This window comes from Mustela putorius, unplaced genomic scaffold (assembly GCF_011764305.1).
Source record: "Mustela putorius furo isolate JIRA1106 unplaced genomic scaffold, ASM1176430v1.1 tig00000765_pilon_pilon_pilon, whole genome shotgun sequence".
NCBI classification, from domain to species: Eukaryota; Metazoa; Chordata; class Mammalia; order Carnivora; family Mustelidae; genus Mustela; species Mustela putorius.
The window spans coordinates 1,424,100-1,441,033 of record NW_025421470.1 but is presented as its reverse complement, the minus strand read 5'-3'; the positions used below and the strand labels follow the sequence as shown (position 1 = coordinate 1,441,033).

Below are 16,934 nucleotides of genomic sequence, written 5' to 3'. Positions count from 1 at the left end.
TCCTTATGCATGTTCCCGTGAGGAGCAGTGAGGGATGAGTACTGTGGGCATGGTCCTAGGGTGGCACCCGGACTCGCCCCTGCGGGCAGAGGGGGCCGTGCCCTGCAGGGACAGAGGGCGGCAGACTTGCACGCTGGGACGGGGGCCCAGCCTGCAGACTGCAGCCATCGGAGAACAAGGTGCTGGGACTGAGGGCTGTGGTCAGGGAACAACAAGTGTGACAGGGCCTCAGGAGCACAGTGACCCTGGGAGTGAGCCCGTGAGCAGGACAGAATCGGCCCCAACACAGGCAGGAGGACGCAAGACGGACGCAGGTGCACAAAGCCCATGCCCATCCGACGGGCAGCGCCCAAGAGCAGAGACCCGGGGACAGAGAGGACCAGACACCCCGTGACAGGAGAGGCCCCCAACGAGCGGCCCAAGCGACAGGCCACTGCTGCCCTCGGGGGGCTTCTAGTGCCCTCGCAGGACAGAACAGAGAGCAAGAAAATGCCACGAGGTGGGGGGGATTCGAGTGGGGACGGGGGCAAGGAGAGGAGACACGGATCGATCAGGTAAGCCGGACGTCTCCAGCCGGAGCAGGACCCGGCACCCGGCTCCCTGCACTGTGCACAGACGCTCCCCAGCAAAAGGCGGACGGACAGATGGACAGATCCGACAGGGACGGGAGGCTGGGGGACACAAAGGTGAGCAGGGAGCAAGCAGAAATGAGGACGCCTAGTAACTACAGGTTTTAGAACAGACGTAAAAATAGTAAGAATCTGAAACAAAAATCCCGCAGGATCAGGGGAGCACGCTGCCGTCTCTGGTGCGCATCAACGGACGTTTTGTTAGGAAGTATTTAATATTATATGTAAGAACGATCAAAAAGCCTTCTTAAGGATATAAATAGGATGTATACATCTGTAAAAAAAGAAAATATGACAATTTTTATTTTAGAAAAGACAAGAGAAATAGAAAAAATAAGATTATAAATTAAAAACATACAATAAGATATTGGGAATGAGGTTTTTTTTCTTAAGATTTTATTTATTTATGAGAAAGAGAGAAAGACAGAGTGGGGGGAGGGGCAGAGGGAGAGAGAATCCCAAGCAGGCTCCCCGCTGAGTGCAGAGCCCGCCCGACACGGGGCTCGATCCCACGACCCTGAGATCATGACATGAGCCAAAATCAAGAGTCAGATGCCTAACCGACTGAACCACCCAGGCAACCCAGGAATGGCTTCACATGTTCTAGAATATTCTAGAATTTCAGGAATCGTAGCACCCAGGAGGGGCTTACCGTGTCCCACTTCGAATAAACAAATTATTGCATTGGGTTTTAAAAATAAAGAGACAGATGAGTTCCAACTACATGCTCTCTATCAAGGGAATCCGGACCGTTCAGTACGATTAGAGAATAACAAAGAAGCACAGACTGAGAATGTCCCCACGCCACACCCGGCGCGGCCTCACTAGATAGAGCAGTGACTGTCACTGGCCACCACACCACAGAGACGGATACCACGCACTGTGCACACGCCTTTGTGGCGCAACCTGGGTGAAGGGCAGTACAAATTTAGACACTAATAAAGTAGACATCACGATTGTCACTTCCGCACCGAACTCGGACCAAGACTTTAGATCTACTACAGGGTTACAGGAAGAACAGGGGACGGAGGCATGTGTCAAATGACACCACAGGGATTCAACCCGCAAAACCCCGCGAGACAAACCATAAAGGGAGAAGAGTGGGGGAAGGAGACCCGGCTCGGGAACCCACGGGTTAAGAGATTTAGGAGAAAATCAGCCAATCGCAATGTACGGAGGGGGTGATATTAAGAAACTATGGTTGGGGCCCCCGACGGGCTCCATCAGTTAAGGATGTGGCGCTTGATTTCAGCTCAGGTCGTGAGCTCGGGGTCCTGGCGTGGGGCCCCGCCCGGGCTCTGCACTCAGCACGGAGTCTGCCTGAGCTTCTCTCTCCCTCGGCCTCTCCTCCCCTGTGTCTGCTCACTCTCTCTCAAATAAGTACGTAAATCTTCAAAGAAAAGTGCTGTTGATTTTCTTAGGTGTGATAGATTTTGTGATTATACTCCAGAGTTGTCGCCTTTAAGAGTCACACACTGAAGTATCAGCGGAGGACGCGGTGCCGTGTTCCGGATCTGCTGCCAGATGATGAGTGGGGGGAGGGCCGGAGGGGGAGGGAGAATTAAGGAGATGTCGCCTTTCCAGACACGCAGGCCCTGTGCCGGGGCCCCAGGGAAGCTAGACTCCCTAGGATCCCAAGCAGACTCCCTGCTGTGTGCAGAGATCAAAATGAATCTCTTTGGGGATTCAAAATGACTCAGCAAAACCTCAAAGCATGGGCTGTACTTCTGCTCCAATTCTGCCCCAAGCACATACCATATATCTGCTTCGTTGAAAAAATAACCAAAAAGGAGCATTCTAAGCATAAAAAGAAGAAAAACAAAAAAAACCCTCCCTGACTCCTATAAGATTGAAGTCACATAGCATCACATACACTAAGAATGTTCTAGAATATTCCTGAGTTTCAGGAATCATGGCACCTAGGAGTGGGTTAAAGATAAGACAGTCTATTGTTTTCTGGAATGCACTTCGTCGTGGTCATGGGGAGCTCCGTGTAAAAACACACATAACTCCGCACCAACGCGGGTCCCTGAGCGCGGTCGACCTGTGCGGCTGTCCTCACGCGCTCCAGTCAACCTCTTCTCCTTTCTCTTTAAAATGTTTAAAAAGTTTTTTTCATTTTGCACCAGCAGTGGGTAAAGCTATAAAGAAAACAAGACTGGCCAAGTTGACGATCGTGGAACCAAATGTTGAGGGCATCTGGATTCATGAAACTGTTCTGTCAACTGTTGAGACTGTACATTTTTCTGGAGTAAAATTTATTTTAACTTTAAAAAGAAGTGTAAATTTGCTGAAGGAGGATGCTTTCAGTTTTGCAAGATGAGAAAGTTCTGGAGATTGTTTGCTCACAATGTGGACAGAACATCTGGACTGCACACTCAAAAATGGGAAAAGATGGTGGGATGTATGATTAAATTTATGTTTTGTGTTTTTTCTTAACATTTTAAAATTGTTTATTTGTTTATTTTAGAGAGAGAGAGCATGAGCAAGGAGGAGAGGTAGAGAGAAGCAGATCCCCGCTGAGCAGAGAGCCCGATGCGGGACTCCATCCCAAGACCCTGGGATCGTGACCTGAGCCAAAGGCAGATGCTTCACTGACTGAGCCACCCAAGCATCCCTATGTTACGTTTTTGTTTTAGTTTTTTACCACAGTTAAAAAGGAAAAAGTGCCAAAAATTCTGTCTATCAGATAAACTTAAATCAGACACTCAAGGTCAAAAATAAAGGACTGGATGATAGACACATCACATGCCAGGGAATACTAACAATTAGGTACACATGATATCAAGAGGTGTAACTCAAGGGGCACCCGGGGGGGCTCCGTTGGTGAAACCTCTGACTCTTGATTTCAGCCCATGTCACGATCTCAGGGTCCTGGGACTGAGCTCTGCGCTGGGCATGGAGCCTCAGATTTTCTCCTCTGCTCCTCCCCTCTCCTCTCTCTCTCTCTCTCAAAAAAAAAAAATAAATAAAAAAGGTATAATTCAAGGCAAAAAGTAATAAATGCTTAAGGAATGATGGAGGTCATGGAATTTATCATCCACAAATTAAAAATAGTTGCAAGGGTGCCTGGGGGGCTCAGTGGGTTGAGCCTCTGCCCTCTGCTCGGGTCATGATCTCAGGGTCCTGGGATCGAGCCCCGCATCGGGCTCTCTGCTCAGCAGGGAGCCTGCTTCCTCCTCTCTCTGCCTGCCTCTCTGCCTACTTGTGATCTCTGTCTGTCAAATAAATAAATAAAATCTTAAAAAAAAAAAGAAAAGAAAAAAAATAGCTGCAAAACACATAGAACAGAAACTGACAAACACATAAGCCAAGGACCCAGATGCAAACGCAGCAAACATCTTTAATGTCCTTCTCTCAGAAATGAACAGATGAAACAGATGCAGAGGAGGCTTGTGAACACTTTGAGGGTTACGGCCTCTGTAACCGACGAGCAGATCATGTATTAAGCCACAAAGGACATCTCGACATGCCCTAAAGCACAAAGGTCACAAGGAGGCAAATTCATGGGCACAGTATAAGAAAATCAGGTGTTAACCAAAGGGTGACATTGAAGAAAAAACCCAGCATCCTGAGACACTGGCAGCAAACCTAATGTAGGACCGGTAGACACACTATGGTATGTTCGTATGGCGGGATAATGCGTGGGAATTTAAGTATTTTTCTGGAGCTGTGTGTATCCGGAGGACACATCTCAAAACCTTGACCTACGCACGAGTTACAGTAGGTTGTATGGTGTGACCACGTAGCCTGCGTGATGCTGGAGACACCCACATGCCCATGAATCCTAAGTTCAGGGCAGTGGTCACCTCTGAAGGCACAGGGGACAGCGGTCCTGGAAGAGAAGTACAGAGACCTTCAATTTTATCATTTTAAGAAGAAAAAATGCTGGGCAAAGTAAGGTAAAACGTTAAGATCCGACAGACTAGGACGGTGGGTATGTGTGTTTGATGATGTTGGTCTTCACACTTTGCTGTAGTGTTGAGTTTTGTTTTTTTTTTTTTTTTTAAGGAACTAACAGGGACTACAAATGAGCAAGAGGAGTGTGGGGTCACGGAAATGTGCTAAAATTGGGCTGTGGTGATGATTTCACAGCTCTGTAAACTTGCTAAAATCATTAAGTGGTATACCTAAAGTTAGTGAATGTAGGCATGTAAATTCTACCTTAATGAAGCTGTAACAAATGAAACAAAATGAAGAATATTTAGGAGTAAAAAGAAGTCACCAGGAGCTTCCAGTCCCTCCTGAGACCAAACAAGCACACTGCCCTCCATCTCTGATCACAATTAAAAATACCACACAGAATGAAACAGAACAATTTTCTGAAAGATAGGGACAAGATATCAAAACTTGATGAAAGACTGATATGGGGGTGTCCTGCCCCCCAAACCACTGGCTTAATTCAAGGTATCCTGCACCCCAGAACAGCATGGTGCATATGGCCAAGAGAAGCCCTCCTTTCTGGACTCTGGGCTGGGAAGAGATGCCCTGATGGATAGAGAGAGAGGGAGAAATGCCTGCTTTTCTTTGTCCTAGTCTTACCCTAGAGGCAATTCCTGCCCTAAACCTGTGCTCCCAAGAGGGTGGGAGCAGCAGAAGATTTTATTTTATTTTGTTTTATTATTTTATTTATTTTATTTTATTTCAGCAGAAGCTACTGCAATCTTCACTGTGGCCCAGGGTAATGTAGCCACCGGAGATACTCAGCAGTGTGCGGGGACTACAACCCCCACTTCACAACCAGAGGAGCAGGGAGGGAGGCCTCTGGAGGCAAAGAGTGTAGGGGATAAGAAGGAGGTCTAGAAAAAGATCCCCATGAAGTTTAGTATGATGTTCCAGACTCACCCTTGAGCTGGAAATGTGTGCTCACTCTCTCTCACAGCATTGAAACATGGTACAGACCATTGCCAAGGTCAAAGAATGGACCCAGGGGCATGCAAGTGTGAGATGTATCCAAATAACACTGTGAAGACTGTGAAAACTGATCTCATGTGGGAACCACAGCCTACAGGAAGCAGGTCTGAACTTGTGATCTGCTTCTAATCAGGCTGATCTGACAGCAAAAACAAAATGAGCAAGGTTGGAGATTTTGATAGGATCCAGAGACTTATTAGGTAATACTCAAAATGTTCAAAATACAGTCCAAAAGTACTCACATGACAATAACACCAAAGAAAATGTCAGGAATTTGTAAGAGAAAAAATTATGAATGATACTAACTCTGAGATGATCCGGTGTTGAAACTATCACAGAAAGCATTTAAATCAGCTCTCATGAATATGCTCCATAAGTAAGGAAAACACTCTTGAAACAAATACAAAGGTAAAAATTTTCAGCAGAGATAAAAAAAAACTATGAAAAAGAGTAAGATGGGATTTAAATTAAAAATACAGTAACAGAGATTAAAAAAATCATCGAATGGGCTTAATGTGAGAATGGTGAGATGGAAGAAAGTGAGTGAACTTGAAGACCATTATGAATGACCAAGAGATTGGCAAAGACAGAGGCTGGATAACATTTGCATGACTGAAGTCCCAGAAGGACAGAAGTGAACGGTTGATAGAAAAAGCATTTGAGGGGCGCCTGTGTGGCTCAGTGGGTTAAAGCCTCCGCCTTCAGCTCAGGTCATGGTCTCAGGGTCCTGGAATTGAGCCCCACATCGGGCTCTCTGCTCAGTGGGGAGCCTGCCCCCCACCCCCCGCCTGCCTCTCTGCCTACTTGTGATCTCTCTCTCTCGGTGTCAAATAAATAATTAAAATCTTAAAAAAAAAAAAAAAAAACAAAAATTCTTAAAACCAAGCAGAGAAAAATGACACATTCCATGCAGAGCAGCAAGCATTGAGTAACTGCAAACTGTAGAGGTTTGCAGCATCAGAAACTATAGGCGCAGGGACACTTGTGTGGCTCGATGGTTAAGCATCTGACTCTTGGTTTCAGCTCAGGTCATAACCTCAAGGGTCGTGAGATTGAGCCTCATATCAGGCTCTCTGCTCAGTGGGGAGTCTGCTTGAAGATTCTCTCCCTCTGCCTCTCACTCCACTCACTTGCTCTCTCTCAAAAATAAATAAGTAAATCATTAAAAAATATCATAGATCCTGGATACAGTGGCACAGTGCTCCAAGAAAAGGGCTGCCAGCCTTGGATTCTCCTGCAGTTCTCTTATTTCCCACAAATGAAGAAGTAAATACAGTCTCAGATGGAGGCAAAGTGAGAAGATTAGTCTCCAGCCGATAAGCTCTAAAAGCAATCTTAAGATTTCCAAGGGAAATGATGCTGGAAATATGGACACTGAGGAATAAAGACAGAGCAACAGATAGGGATAGAGGGAGAAGAAGGAAGAAGGAGATGTACCCCAGCAATGTTAATCGGTGGAAAACAGGGAAGTTCTCTGCTGATTTCAATCACCGTAGCTGTCGCAGCAGTGAAAACCATCGACAGTCTGGTGGGGCTTTACTTAACCGCCGTGGGCCAATTCCACGAGATGTAGGGTTTGTAAATGGGCACACACCTAACAACAGGCTCATGGTACACACACACAATCAGAGCTGCAAGGAGAATGGGGCGAATGCACACTTACAGCTGCAGATGTCGGTGCCCCCTCAGCAGTCCGTTAGAACGGAGACACGTGCAGCAAGTACACGGGCGACCTGCTGCGTCCGCCGGCAGCCACAGGTGTGCGTGGCACCTGCAGCAAGGAAGACAGACGCCTGCACGCAGCCGAGAGGGCCGAAGCCATCCCAGTACGCTCTGTAGCCAGAGTGGAGTATGACTAGAAAATAAGCAACCAGAAAGATGTAGAGAAACCGCCAACGAGACAACACACTTTTTTTTTTTATAAAGATCTTATTTGTTTATTTGATAGAGAGAGCGATCACAAGTAGGCAGAGAGACAGGCAGAGAGAGAGGAGGAAGCAGGCTCCCTGCTGAGCAGAGAGCCTGATGCGGGGCTCGATCCCAGGACCCTGAGACCATGACCTTAGCTGGAGGCAGAGGCCCAACCCACTGAGCCACCCAGGTGCCCCCACACTTCTTAATAATCTGTGGGTCAAACAAAAGCCTCAAGGTAAATTAGAAAATATTTTGAGGGGTACCTGGGTAGCATCTGCCTTTGGCTTAGGTCATGATCCCACGGTCCTGGGATTGGGCCCTGTATTGGGCTCTCTGCTCGGCGGGGAGCCTGCTTTCCCTTTCCCACTTCCCCTGCTTGTGTTCCTGCTCTTGCTGTCTCTCTGTGTGTCAAAAAAAATAAATAAAATCTTTAAAAAAAAGAAAGAAAATATTTTGAATGGAATGAAATGATATGCTGCCGGTCGTACTATGGGATGAAGGTAAAGCAGCGCCTAGAGGGAAATTGATGGCATTACGTGATTGTATGAGAAATTCAACAACATGAGTGAATCCCAAGCATTCTTCAGGTGAAGGAAGTCAACAGAACAGAGACTCAGTGGACACTGGGAAGACAGACCCCAAAACCACACGAGATCCATTCCCCATGGGGGCTAACTCAGAAAGATGATGCGGTAATGGGGGGGGCAGTTGGCGTCACTTATGTAAACGGTTAGTATTAGTATGCACACCGTGTGTTCTTCCTGGTGGCCACAACCAGGACCACAAAGTGTCTGTGTCTTTACTGGGTCATTAGCATCTATAACGTAATTAACTTACATCTAGTAATGGGGAAACATCTAGCTAAGACCATGGCGCATCCAGTCCCCAACACCATGGAGCAGGCGAGACCCGGGTGTGGTGCCAGTGACTAGGGCAGCGAGGTGGGAGACAGGGAGTCCTGGGGTGCGTGCCAAGGGGTTTCTCCATCCAGGAATAATGGTGTGAAACAGAGGAAGTGATGGTCCAACCAGCGGAAGCCTTTGTGGGGCGTGAGCATGAGAGACGAGGCTTGGTGTTTTGAAAAAAGCTGAAGCCAGGGGTGGAAGAACAGAATTCTGGGAAAAATCTTTTCCCCAAAGTCCCAATAAATTCCATCTGTGGCCACTTCCCTCTAGCCTTCTAGAAAATCAACTCCATTTCATCCAGTGTTCGTTGAGGACGTGTTGCCTGGCCCAGTGCTGTGTTAGAAGCCCAGAGGGCACGTAGCCTGCTCCCTCCAGGACACCATGGCCCAGTTCAGGGACGAGCATGTCACAGTGCTATAAGGCAGAAAGAGCGGCGGTCCCTCAGATTATTCTGGGCATGGGGTGGGGGGGAAGCGGGCAGCCTAACTGATGTAAAACAGAGAAAGAGACGCAAGAGGCAGGCTGTTTCCATTCTCTGGCTGTCCCGAATGCTGGCCGGGACACCCGCAGCCCCACTCCCCACCCCCAGCCACATTCCCACAATACACAGCACTAAGGGGTCTCAAAGATTAAGACATAGTTTAATGATGGCCAAAGCGAGGCTCCCTTTATAGAGACGCTCAGGCACGCTGCGGTGTCTTAGCCGAAGCCGGGAGAAGTCTGGAGATCAAGGCAGCGCAGCCCATGGTGCTGTGCGGGTGTGACGCGCCAGCCCGAGAACGGGGGACCCAGTCATCAGAGGAGGCACCGGGGAAACACAACCCAGCGCTCAGAAGGCAGAAAGCAGGGGCGCCTGGGTGGCTCCGCCTGCTAAACGTCTGACTCTACATTTCGGCTCAAGCCATGATCTCAGGGTCCTGAGATCCAGCCCAAGCCAGGCTCTGTGCTCAGCCGGGAGTCTGCTGGGGATTCTCTCTCCCTCTGCCCCTCCCTCTGCTTGAGCAGTGCCCTGCCTGCTCCCTCTCTCTCTCAAATAAATAAATCTTTAAAAAAAAATAAAAGGGCACAGAACAAGCTTGGCCCTTGAGAGGGTGCCGTGGCGTGGTGGCATTCGGGCCAGCAGCAGGGCCGTGACACCATTTCCCAGCTGACACCCTCTATCCTGCGTCCCTTTGCGACTTCCGTCTGCCCCAGCGCTTGTCCTTTCGTGACCGCTCCCCGATCTTCACTTTTATTTTCTTTTTCATTTCTTTCGCAGTAACTTCCTTCTGCAATGTTGATTCAGCCGCTGCTCCCTTTGTGGGGCAGGAAGGGGGTGGAGGAGCCGGCAGAGGCAGCTGCAGCTGCAGAGGAGGCCCGAACATGCTCCCAGGGGGTGGGCAGAGCAGAGCGGAAAACACTGTGGGCCCTGCCAGGGGCTCTGAACAGTGCTCTCCCCGGGGCCCCCACAAATCCTTACCGACAAGCAGAAAGTCACCCTGCCAGGGCCACAGAGATCCTTACTGTAGTCCAGGCCACACGGGTGCTAGGGCAGCCAGGCGAGCGCAGAAGCTAGGGAAGATGTTTAAGGGCCTGGCCCTTTCCAGCCACCTGCTGTCCTGGACGCGGCCTGTGTCCTCATCCTCACTTACGGCCCAACTACGCCTTCAGGTCAAGCAGAAGGTCTTTTGTCCTCAGTCTTCCTCTTTCTGGCTTCCTCCTTACAACCCGGCTAAAGGAAAGACACCCTGAGGAGGCCGGGGCAGAGGCTGGCCTATGGCCTGAGCAGGGACTGCCCAACCCTCACCAGAACAGAAAGATTAACCAACAGACTTGACTTTGTGGAAGGTCACACTGAGGACCTGCTGGAGGGCAGAAGACTTGGCTCCAGCAAAGGAGATTGAGCCAGAAAAAGTTAAGCGATCATCCACGCTGGGGAAAGCCATAAGTTGTATAAGGAAGAAAATGTAATTCTAGAATGTTCCCTTGGCTCAGTAGCGCACAGTTACACTGTCAGAATAACCAAAGCACTGAACCCAGGTTAGAAATGGAATTGTTGGGACGCCTGGGTGGCTCAGTTGGTTAAGCAGCTGCCTTCGGCTCAGGTCATGATCCCAGTGTCCTGGGATCGAGTCCCACATCGGGATCCTTGCTCCGCAGGGAGCCTGCTTCTTCCTCTGACTCTGCCTTCCACTCTGTCTGCCTGTGCTCGCTCTCTCTCTGACAAATAAATAAATAAAATCTTTAAAAAAGAGAGAAAGAAATGGAATTGTTGGAGGGCACCTGGGTGGCTCAGTCAGTTGAGTATCTGCCTCTTGACCTCAGCTCAGGTCTTGATCTCAGGGTCATGAGTTCAAGGCCCATTTTGGGCTCCATGCTGGACATGGTGCCTATTTTAAAAACAATAATTTAAAAATGAAACTGTTCATCGTTCTACAGAGATGTGATGGGCTGGGGTGTGAGAAGCTAACATCCTCATTACCACAACAGGAAGGTCATAATGCCTTCCCGGTCCCCTGGAATCGAATTTCTCCTTTCAGTATGAAGACCGGGCTGACGGGTGGGGGTTCCAGGAGGTCAGGCGAGCCGTCTAACCCTAACCCAGGTCCCAGGGTCATTTCTCTCTTTACGGCACCTACCGGATTGCCATTTCCTGTTCAATCTGTCATTTCTTCCAATGCCAAATAAAGCCCCTTTCGGACATCTTTAGGGACATGTGCCCACTGGACGTCTCGGTTGCCTTTGTCAAATCAACTTTGTACCTTCCAACTGGTACCTGGTTTGGGGGCAGGGATGCCAGGCTGAGAGAGGAGCATGGACTTGGGGTCCGGCAGACGGGGCACTGGTAGCGGTAGTCGTCTCCAGACAGCCAATCCCTTTTCTTCCCTGGACCCCGTTTCCCTCACCCCCCCTTGCACTATGAGGACAAATGAATATGAAAGGGTTCCTCAAAGGGCCTGGCACACACAGCAAGTGCCCAATACATGTGAAGTTGCAAATCATCAGAAAGATGGCAGCCACAAGGTCCCAGGAAGCATGGAGCTCTCAATCAAATTACAGCAGATTTTTCTGTTGTTGTTGAGGGGAGTGTCTATACCTGAAGTTATAGAAAAATTTCTTTTGGGGATACCTGGATAGCTCAGTTGGTTAAGCATCGACTCTTGATTTCGGCCCAAGTCATGATCTCAGGGTTGTGAGATCGAGCCCCGAATAGGGCTCTGTGCTCAGGGCAGGGTCTGTTTGAGCTTCTCTCTCCCTCTCCTGCTGTCCAGCCTCTGGCTGCGGTGACAAACAGTCGCTTCTGGCCTTGGGCTCCCCCTCGTCCATGAGGTCAGTGATCACTGGCCTCCCCTCCGTGGGTGTGAGGTTATGGGCCAACGGGGACAGATAACAGGCCTGGCCCAGAGAAAGTGCGGGAATAGCAGGCGGCGTGTGTCACGTGTGCCGCGGAAACTGCTCTGCGACACCAGGGAAGCCTCGGACCCACTGCACGTAAGCAAGCTTAGCTGGGCTCAGAGCAGGCAGAACCCTGCTCCACACCAGGGGCTCTCTGGGGAGGCCGCTGGGTGGGAGAGGAGGAAGTACACGCAGGAACCTGGAAATCCCAGCCTAAGCACTGGGCAGGGCCCGTGTGAGGAACGCAGACCCGGGGCCCACGCCCAGCCCGAGGATCTCTATCCCGATGGGGGCAGGGCCCGAGTGTCTGGTTCACCCGCTCCGGGGGTCTGATGGGACGCTGGGTCCGGAGCCCCGAGCAGACTCTGAGCCCCGGGCTGCTGGGCCTGCACTAGGAAGGCACTCGGTGCTGGGGAAGAAGGGCCGGAGGGCCTCAGGGCCGGGACAGAACCCGGATCCCAGGAAGCTGAAGTCAACCCTAGGGGCCTTTTTTCTCTCTCCAAAAGCTTCTCCCTTGGCCTCCCACACCAGTTTCAAGACTCCTCCTCCTCCGCAGAGGAGACCCAGGCATTTCATTCCGCTCCCCAGCTCCCCACCAGCACCCCCCAAGCCCCAGAGGTTGGTGTTCCTGGGCCTGTCCCCCCTGGGTCCACATCACCCTCCTGGGCAGCCAGCTGGGGCCAGGGGCCTCCTTTCCCGGTCTCCCGTGAAGTGCTCCAGCTCTGCCCACCTGCTTCCCGTCCCCGCCTTGGTTTGGGGTCCCCACCGAGAGCGCTCCCACAGGGAGCTATCCGGGAAGATCTCACCCTCCGCCACCTGGGAAGCCCTTGCAGGCTGGGGGCAGCCTTCTCCGTCCGCTTCTTCCTGTTTTCTCTCTCAAGAGAACAGGAGCACCTTTCCAGCGTGCGGGCGGGCCCGTGGTCAGTCTTGCTTGTGGCCCGCAGAGGAGCAGGCAGGTGAGCAGTGCTGGGCCACTGGGTTCTGGGAAGCCCCAAAGGCAGTGCCAGGCCCCCGCTGGGCAGGTGGCTGTGAGGCCTTAGCCCAGTTCCTGGAAGGTGGGGTAGAGATGAAGAGCCTGGAAAGGGGGAGGTGGGGCAGGGGTCAGGGCCCAGCGCCCAGGGCCCAGCCCACTAGGGCTGGTGAATAAGATCCAGCAGAGGGTAGGAGAGGAAAATCCCATTCCCGTGGGGAAGCACCCAGGAGCCGCCTAAGCTGCGGTGAGGCTCAGGTTGAGGGGGGAGGGAGGGTTGGATCATTTGCCCTAATCTGGGTGTGACCCTGGCCACCCTGGGAATTGCGCCCTGAAGCTTGCATGGGTAGGATGTGGGGGGCGGACTGAGACCCAGGGCTGTGTGCTGGGTGGGCTCCAGGGAGACCTACCCCTTCTCACGCCTGAGCAACATGAAAATTTCACATTTTTAAAAAGGCGGCAAGACCCAAACAGGTGGGGGAAAGGTGCTGGGAGGAACGGACGTCATGGCCCAGCACCTCTGGGCAAGGGGGTCAGAGGGATTGTAGCTGTTTACAGTAGGTTTCTGTGTTTTCCAAAGCGTTTCCGACGTGCAGGTGTTCACTCTGGAATCGGAAAAGGACGTTAACTATAAACAGTTGGTCCGACGGGCCCACGTCGGAAGCGGCTCTCTGCCCAGCTCCGGGGAGGCAGGGCTGGGAGGAGGAGCAGAGACCGAGCTGGACGTTTGGGGCCCGGGCTCTGGGGCCGCCCGGGGAGGGCGAGGGCGGGCCCCACGCCCCACGCCGCCGCAGCCCCTGGGGGCAGAGCGCGCTGGCGAAATCGCGACTTCCCCGGGCCTCTTCCCCCCACCCCTGGCTCACCACTTCCTCCGGTCAACCCTGGCATCACGCAGAGAGTTGGACGCGTTATTTTTACCCTGAAAGTTTCCAAATTCGGGAACTGCACAGCCCCAGAGCGTTAGCATCTGAACTTCCTGTCGCATTCCCGGGCGCGGGCAGGCGCGGACGGTCCAGCCCGCAGACGCGCGCACGGCCCGGGGCCCCGCCGCACTGTCCAGGAGCCACGCGTGCGGCCCGACTCCCGGACATTCCCCTGGTTACGGAGACGTTCAGACCACAGCGGTCCCGCAGAGATTCAAACCGACCGTTTTAACCCCTGAAATGCCCGAAGCCAAGCCAAAGAGCACGGGCGTGTGCCCTCTGGGTCGCGGAGAAGGCTCTGGGCGTGGCCTCGGCGCTCCTCGCCCAGAGACCGGGCGGAGGACCCCGGGACCCGGCGCCTGCCTTAGTCTCCCAGTTTGCAGGCAGGCGATCGAGCGCACTGCGCGCCCAGTGGGGCGGGTGTCAGCCACACGCCCTGCGGCGCGGCAGCTCCTTGCCAGAGTCGCTGGTGCCGGACGCTGGGGAGGGTCCGGGAGATGGAGGAGGGGAGGGAAAACGCTCTCCCGTCCCTTCGCCCTCGAGCACCCGCGCGGGGCAGGACGGGCTGGGGTCGCACTCAGGATTTCCGCCCTGCCAACCCCACGCCGACCCTGAGCCGCGAGCCAGGCCACAGTTGCTGCCTACATTCGCAGGGCCCTGGAGCCCACTGAGCCGGCTGCTGCGGGCGCCTGGGGCTCTGTCTCCCCAAGACCCCCCGCACTGGCACCCCCACTGCGGAGATGGGGAAACAGCCCCAGAAGTTCCTCCCTTGCCAAGTCAACCCCAAGCCTGGACAGCTCCCCAGGGGCGAACGCAAGGACCTTCCTGCCAGGAGTGGGGCCTGGGGGCACCCTGAGACCGGGACTCAGGCCAGGAAGGGGTTGGAGGGAGCAGAGTGTGCGGGGAGAGGGGCAGAAACGGGCTGAAGAGGACACAGTCCCAGGGCTGAGTGGGGAGCGGTGGGCGAATTTATCTGGACCCAGGTTGGCCCTGGCTGGTGGCAAGGGGGTGGCCATGATACCCCGGGAAGGAAGACCTGACCCTGGGCACTTGGCGAGGGCAGGGTTAGGGCAGCGGCCGAGGGCCAGGTAGGGCTGGGAGTCCCAACTCCGGGACTGTGACCCGGCACCGGCGGCGTCCGAGCTGCGAGGGGCTGCCCTACCGGGAGCGGTCGCTGGCCACCCTCACGCGCAGCCTGGTGGGGTCTGCGGAACGGGTTCTTCACTAGGAAGTGCCTCACTGAGGGCCCGGGGGGACAGGGAAGGGCCGCGGGGGAGTCAGCACCTCCTGGGGTCCATCCTTCCGCGGCTGCGTGGGACCCCAGGCCTCGGCGCGCGGCGGTCTGGAGACGGCCCGTCCGCAGTCCGAGGGCGGAGGTCGAAGGGGCTCCAGGCCCTGGGGAAGCGGATTCTCCGGCAGCCCCACGGCCCCCCAGCTCCGCCCGGAAACCCAGAAGCCCAGGATGCGCGCAGAGCGGGCCGCGAGCGCCCTCGGGTGACCCAAGAATGAGGCAGGAAAAGCGAAGAATCGCGGTCCCCGCCGAGCGCCTCGAAGGGCCGAGCGGATGGGGCGGGGTCTCCCGGACCGAGAGCAGAGCCGGGCGGGGCGGGGGCTGGAGGAGGGGGAGGATTCTGTTTTAAGATTTTTACTACATTTTCGGGTGGAGATGGGGAGATCCGGCTGCACAGGGAAATGTGAGGACAGCAGGGTCGGGCGTGGGACGTGTGGACAGGAGGAGGTCAGCCAGGGGGACCATGGGACAGATGGAGAGAGAAGAGGCCCCGGGACTTTGGAAAACTCCTAGCTGATCCGTTTTGTCGGACACGATTGTCTGTGTGGAGAAAACCTGCACAGCCCAGAGGAGGCAAAACGCAGGCCCTAAAATTGAAGGGCTGACCAAGTGCTGAGTGCCCACCGCGCCGCTGACCGCCTCGCAGGAGGTCCTCTCCAGAGGAAGCCGGTCTCTCCTCTCCACCGACCTGGGCCGGCAGATGCTGAGCAGAGACCCACGCTGGCAGCTCTTACCGCGGGGATGTCACGCCTGAGAGGGTCTTCTGGGGTTTCTTCCCGGGACATTTCTCTGTGGCTTCAGCCCAGGTCCATGCTGTGAAGTCACCCCTGTATGTTCAGGCCTGGTGTCTCCTTCTGCACCTATGAACCGCCTGGTTCCCTGTTGGGCCATTCTGGAACGGGACCGATGGGCTCCTGCACAGCCTGGCCAAAGACACCCTGAAGGGACCTGCTCTCCCCACAAGTAGGACGTGCCCACTTGCCATAGTCCTGCCTCTTCTAGCACACTGTGTGCTCAGTAAAGCCTTGAATATATAAACGGACACAGATTCCAGCCCCTTACGTGGCCTTGAGTCAATCACAGACCCCATCACCTTGGCCTTAAGCGGCTGATGTGGTCATCTGTCCAGTGTCCTGCTGGGGAGCCCCTCTGTGTCCCTCCTGAGCAGCGGCACCCGGCCCTGCCTGCAGCTGGCTCTTCCTTTCCCAGACTCATCGGTGCGCGTGGGCTTCCACCGGGCTCCGGCCATGGTTGAGCCGTGGTGCTGACTCCCACTGTGGGGGGACACGGTGTGGCTAGTGTCCTGGCTGAGTCTGGGCTCCCGTGTGGCCCCCACCGCAGCCCTTTTTGCGCTGAACTTTGTTCTGGACTCGCCAGCCTTGCGTCCCCAGCAGCACAACGGGGTCCCTGGGGATGGGAGTCCCCCCAGGCTGCTCTCCTGAAGGCGGCCGTCCGGGCCGCAGGCCCTGCAGCCCCGAGCACGGAGCACCGGGGCTGTCCGGAGAGCGGGGCTCCCCAGCCTGCGACCCTGCCGCGCCCTACCGGGGCTGGGGGAGCTGGGGTGGGAAGGGGCGGGTTGTGCCAGTTTCCAGGGCCCGTTCGGGGGAGTGAGTGAGCGCTGTAACTGTCCGGTCAGGGCGGATGAAAGCAGCCGCGCCGCGTGGACCACGGGTTGTTGGGGTTCCCCTTGGTGTCCGGGGGTCCTCCCGCACACCGGACTCCGCTGGTCGGCACACACAGGCCCGCACGGCCCCGGCCTCTGAGTCCTGTTCTCCCCCGGCGCGTTTCTGAAAGGCACGAGGCCGTGGGGCCGACACACTGCTGTGTTTCCAGCAGGCTCGGTCCGCGGCGCACCTCGTCCATCGCGGCCGCAGATCGCAGGACCGCCGCGGCGGTGGGGCGGGGCCGGAGGCTGCGGGGCGGGGCGCGCGTGCTAGCCCCGCCCCCGTCGGCGGCCTGCGCGGGAGGAGCGCGGATCCCGGCCGCCCGGCTCCTGTTTCCGGCCGGGCCGCG

General features: G+C 54.4%; 2 long non-coding RNA genes across 2 annotated transcripts; both read right to left on the bottom strand.

The window, feature by feature from the left end:
* Positions 1–3,958: 3,958 nt before the first annotated feature.
* On the bottom strand, positions 3,959–7,508 carry LOC123393182. Its single transcript, XR_006607911.1, has 2 exons — positions 7,207–7,508; positions 3,959–4,464 (listed from the first exon to the last, which is right to left on the bottom strand). It is a non-coding gene; the product is annotated as an uncharacterized LOC123393182 (long non-coding RNA).
* A 5,551-nt stretch (positions 7,509–13,059) lies between these two features.
* Positions 13,060–16,898, bottom strand: LOC123393181. Its single transcript, XR_006607910.1, has 2 exons — positions 13,626–16,898; positions 13,060–13,312 (listed from the first exon to the last, which is right to left on the bottom strand). It is a non-coding gene; the product is annotated as an uncharacterized LOC123393181 (long non-coding RNA).
* Between the last annotated feature and the right edge of the window lie 36 nt (positions 16,899–16,934).